Source organism: Sceloporus undulatus, chromosome 5, assembly GCF_019175285.1.
Source record: "Sceloporus undulatus isolate JIND9_A2432 ecotype Alabama chromosome 5, SceUnd_v1.1, whole genome shotgun sequence".
NCBI lineage: Eukaryota > Metazoa > Chordata > Lepidosauria > Squamata > Phrynosomatidae > Sceloporus > Sceloporus undulatus.
This window is the reverse complement of record NC_056526.1, coordinates 897,469-903,287: the sequence shown is the minus strand read 5'-3', so window position 1 is coordinate 903,287 and position 5,819 is coordinate 897,469.

Below are 5,819 nucleotides of genomic sequence, written 5' to 3'. Positions count from 1 at the left end.
ACTCACTGTACTTTGCCTTCCTGTAGGGCTGTGAGATTGTGACTTGTCCAAGTCCAGTTAGTGGCTGAGTGGGGATTTGAACCCTGGTCTCCCAGTGTCCTAGTCCAACGCTCAAACCAGTGCACCACACTGGCTCTCAATTTATTAAACTTAAATAAAGCATTTATTGCATTTTAGTTCTGTTTGGAGCCTGTAATGATGTTTCTCTTTTTCTTCTTCTTACATTTTAAGAAAAAATACAAAATTTGAGAGGCCACATGCTTGCTATATAGAATCATAGAATCATAGATTCATAGATTCATAGAATCATAGAGTTGGAAGAGACCGCAAGGGCCATTACTTACCACACCCACACACACACACACACCCAAAGGCCTCCTGGTGGCTCAGCTCACCTGAAGGGAGGAGGAGGAGGAGGGCTGCGCTGCCTGCTGTGTTCAGGTGAGCTCCTGCCGGGAGGGGCTGCCAATCAAAGAGATGCAAACACCCCCCCCAACACAACTGCAGCCCGGCGACCCTCCTCCTCCGCTGCCGCCCCTTGCATGTGGGGCCTCCTCCTCCCAGCTTCGACCTCTGGAGACCTTGCTCCTCTCCAAGCAAGCTAGAAGATGGAGGGAAAAAGGGAGGACAGCAAGAGGGTGGCTCCAGCCATAAAGCGTCTAAGGACTAACAAGACCCGGAGGAGAGCTCTTGTAGCCCTTGGGACTGACTGGAAGCAAGAGAGGCTGCCCAGGCTCAAGGTCTACTTCCTCCAAATCCATGTCCATGCAAGAATCTTACTAATAAGCAGAGAGATCTTGTAGCCCTCAGGACTCACTGAAGAAAGACATTGGCCTTCCTAGACTTCAGGCTCCTTCTCAGGTGCATTGGTGGAGTTATCTGCCCTTGGTATGTGAAGATGTCCATTCAAATTCCACATCCTTTGGATGGAATGAAGTTACAGATCCAATGGTAAGTGCCCAAAGGCATAGGAAACGCCAGGCACAAAGGCCTATGTCAAAGCACTGTGCCCTCCACATCATAGCTCACCTTCACCTGGGTGACAGCACCAAATCTAGCCTGGCACCTGGTTGGCACTGGCACCTGAAGCAGCCGCCTGGAAGGGCATTTGGAGGAGTGCCTGGCGTTGCAGCCACTGCCGGCTGTGTGAAAGGCAAGGGCCAGCAGGTTTCTTAGGATGGCGGTCAAGGGGCCTTGCTTCCTTAGCTAGCTCTCCTGCTCCAAGGGCAGCACACGGCCTCTGGTTTTTTGATTTGGATCTTTTGGTATCTGTAGCAGTGTGCCAGACTTCTTTAGCAGCAGACCAGGTTCAAGCAGCCGCTCAGCCATGGAAACTCCTGGAGACTTTAGGCAAGTCACACTCTCTCAGCCTCAAAGAAAGGCAAGCTGGCAAAGCTCCTCTGGAAAAATTGGCTGGAAAACACCAGGTGAGAGATTGTGGATTATGAGACATCTATGCTGTCTCCAATATGGAGCATATGGACACCGTAGGGAGACGGCATGCTGACTAGGACTCTGGGGAGGCAGGGTTCAATCCTCTCTGCTTAGCCGGAAGCAATGGCGACAACCACCCCTAAGAAATCTTTCCTGAGAGCCGCATATGGCTCTTGGGACAAAGCTTTAATGTCCAGGAAAGACAATAAAACTCATTTAGAGACACCAAAAGGCACACATAATACTGTGGCTTGTGTGTGTGGATGAATGAGGAGGGGCGCAAGCAATCCCCTTTGGAGGCCACTTTTGGCAGTGAGGTTGGGACCAGTTTGGCCTTTTTGCAAGATGAGGTCAGGAAGGTCTCGCCGAGAGAGTCTGCTGGGATGGACGCTGGGTCAGGCCAAGCGGTCAGTTCTTGGGCTGGAACATTGGTGCATGCGCGTGCATGTGCTATGCATGGATGCAGGGAAGCAGGAAGGGCTGGCAGGAGTCCTCAGCCTTTGACGGAGAACGATGCACTGCTGAGCTCTTTCGCAAGGCTCTTGCCTTAAATGAGCCCCGAATCGGGGGAAGGGAGCGGCTGCGGCCGGGGAGGAGTGCCAAACGAAATAAGGAACATGGCCCTATCCTGGTGGCGTAGAAGAGGGAATTTCACAGGCGTTTGCAAAGAAGCAACACCTGCTGAACGCCTCTTTCTGCACAACCATCAAAGGCATAGGAGCTCTGTCCTCATTTACTTGGCAACCATGCAACCCGAAAGAGAGCTGCTGCCAACCTGGGTAGAGAAAAACAGAGGAGGCTCAGCTGGTTGTAGAAGAAGAGAAATGCCCACCCTCAGCTCTGTTCAGGACTCCCCAGGCAATAGCAGGGGCTTAGAGTATATGGCATTGGGATCCCTTGCCAATGTTAGAGCAATGGAGGACATTTATTGGGCAGTTCGGAATTAAGTAGGGACACTCCGGAGCAGGGTTTAATTTCACATTGCCTGTTGTTTAACTTTGGGGGGAAAGGTTTGCTGAACTGCGTTTCCTTTTTATGGTGCAGGGCCACAAATATTGAAGGGAACAACTAGATCCGTGAAGCTAAGCGGGTCACCCTGGTTCTTCTGGTGGGAGGGCCACCAGGAATCCCAGCTGCTGGAGCGGATATTTCCAGCGAAGAAACTGGCACAAACCACTTCGGAGGATTTCTGTGCCTGATAAAACCTTAGGAAATGCATAGACCTGCTGCTATTTACATCAGCAAACAACTTGAAGACACAGACAGATACCCTAAAGGCACCAGATGCCCTCTGACCCTGAAGCTAGGGAGGGTCAGCCTGGTTAGTCAGGATGGGAGGCCCCAGGGATCCCAGGTGCTGCTAGGCGATATTTCAGAGGAGGAACTGGGAAAACCACCTTTTGGGTATTTCTTGCCTCTGAAATTCGTACGTTCACAAGTGACTTAAAGGTGTGCGCGCACACACACCACAACCTCTCCCTATCCTCTCCATGATATTTCTCCCTCTGGTACCCCCATTGATCTGTTAAGAAGGAATGCATATGGACACATCGTTGTGTTAATTGTTGAAACGCCTTGACAAACAGTCCCCACACTTTTGTTTCGCTTGGATGGAAGAAGCCTTTTATACAGCAGCACAAAAACAGGGAGGTGTGGGGAAGGGCCAGCCAGGGTCTCATAGCCCCCAGGCCCCCTCTGGCTCTGTTGAGTCCTACCAGGGTCCTCCAAGGGGAGTGGAGGAGGAAGAAGGCCTCGTAGTAGAGAGGAAGGGCGGTGGGGGCAGCAGGCATTTATTTATTCGCTGATTGTCCCGGTTTCTCATCTGCTTTTCCCATTAATTGGAGGAGAAGAAATAGAGGGTTTGCAATGGAAGGAAGCTGAGGACGAAGGAGGGGAAAAGGACAGAGAAACTGGGGCATTTTAAAAGCAGCTGAGAAAGTGGGAAGTTTTAAAGTTTTGAAGAGAAAACACAGCCAAGGCATGAAACACAAAAGTTCTACTCAACATATGGGTTTTAGTATTAGAAAAGTCATTAAAACAAAGGTTCAGTAATAACTGCTAAACAAAAGGCTAGCACTGAGCGACAGTCTAAACATTAACGTTACACTAATTGCAAATGCTACCATACCTATGCATAAATAAATTCACACAACAACAATAAAAGGAAATACACTAATGCAATATTTCAACTATGGTAATACTTTTAAAAACTAAAAAAGTAGGCTTTTGGGACTCCGCAGCCTCCCTCTTCCTCCTCCTCCATTCATGGGAGTTGGGCTTTTTGCTGGCCTTTCCCACTGGGAGCTGCTTCCAGCCATTCTCGCAGAAGGCAGCAGAAGGAAGGAAAGGGAAGGAATGATGGAAAGGAAGAAGGAGGGAGGGAGGAAGGAAGACAGAAGAAGAGGAAGGGAGGGAGAGGAAGCAAGGGAAGGAAGGAGGGAGGGAGGAAAAGAGAAGCAAGGAGAAAGAAGGAGGGAAGGGAGGGAGGGAGGGAGGGAGGGAGTTGGTAGAAAAGGGAGGGAGGGAAGATGGGAAGAAGGAAGGGACAAAGGAAGGAAGGAAGAAAAGAAAGAAAGGGAGGGAAGGAGAGCAAGGAAAGGAAGGGAGGAGGAGAGGAAGCAAGGGGAAAGGAAGGAAGAAAGAAAGTTGGTAAAAGAACGGGAGGGAGGGAGGATGGGAGCTGGCGAAGGAATGAAGGAAAGAGTAGGAAAGAAGGTAATGATGGGAAGGAATGATCTAAAGAATAAGAAGGAAAGCAGGGAAGGAAGGAAGCATTGAAGTGAGAGAAGGAAGGAAGGAAAGGAAGCAGCAAGGAAAGGGAACAGGAGGGAAGGAAGAAAGAACGAACGGAAGGCAAGTAGAAGGAAGGAAGAGGGAAGGGGAGGAAAGAAAAGAAAAAGAGAAGGGAAGTGAATGTAGAAATGAATGGGATCAGAAGGACGGAAGGAAGTGAGTGATGGAAAGAAGGAAAGAAAGCAAGGAAGAGAGGAATGAAATGAAAGCTGGAAGGAAGCGGTTAGATTTGGGTTTATTTTTTTTAGAATTGTTTTATTAGGTAGAGGTAGGAAGGTAGGTAGGAAAGGGGAGGACGGGAGGGAAGTGGGAAGGAAGGAAGGAAACGGGAAAATTAAAAAAAACCATAAACAACATGGGAATAATCTGCAAAGAACAACAAAACATATATAACTAAAATCTAAAATAAATACCATGGGAAAAAAAACAAAAACAAAACAAACGAATAGAAGGACACGGAAACCCTAAACATTCAAACAAAGTTTTATCATAATTATTCTCTAATGGGAATAAAAACGGGACAAAAATTCATATAATAGGGAATTTTACAATATCATATATTAAATATATCCTGCGGGCAACTACAAAATAATAAGAAAAAAAAAAAAACAAAAAAAAAAAAAACAACAAGGAAATAAGTAGAAAGGAGGATGGGTGGGAAGGAATGTTGGAAGAAAGAAGGGATGGCAGAAAGAAAGTAGGGGAAGGACGAAGGAGAGAGAGGAGGAGAAAGAAAGAAAGAAAGACGCAAGGAGGGAGGGAGGGAACTGCTAAAGCAAGGAAAAGAAACAGTGGCGGAGGAGGAAGCAGGGAGGAGGGAAGGAAAAGGACAGTGGAAGGTGCGGTAGTTAGAAACAGAAAGGATAGAATAGAAAGTCGGGGTAAGAATAGAAAGTTAGAAAGGTTTTAGAAAAATGGTAGATAGAAGAAAGAAAGGTTTTAGAATCGAAAGGAAGAACGGAGGAATTAGAATAGCAATCGAACGAAAGAATAGAAAGGAAGGGAGGGAGTGGAAAAGGGGGAGAAGGAGGAAGCAGGGAAAGCCGGAGGGGGGAAGGAAGAAGGAAGGAGGAGGGAGGGAGAAGTACGAGGGAGGGAGGGGAGGGAAGGAAAGGAGGGGAGGGAGGAGAGAGAAGCAAGGAAAAGAAGGAAGGTATGAAAAGGGGGGGGAAGGTAGTAGAAACGGAGTGAGGAGGGGGGGGGGGAGGAAGGGGAGGAGGCGATAGAAAGGAAGGGAGGGGGGAAGATGGCCCAGAAGGAAGGCGGAAGGGAAGGAAGGGAAGGAATGATGGAAGGAAAGGGGGAACGGGAGGGCGGGAGGAAGCAAGAGGAGGGAGGGGGGAGAGGAAGGAAGAAAGCAAGGAGGGGGGACGGAGAGAGCAGGCGGAAGGAGGGGGGAGGGAGGGAGGAGGAAAGAAGAAGGAAGTTGCTAGAAAGAAGGAGGAGGGAGGATGGGAGCCGGACGGGGATGAGGAAGAGGGTAAAGGAAAGAGGTAAGCTAAAGAATGGTAAGAAGAGGAAAGAGGGCAGGAGGAAGCCGGAAGGAGGAGGCAGTAAGGGGGAAGAGGGAGGATGGAAGAAAGAAGGGAGGG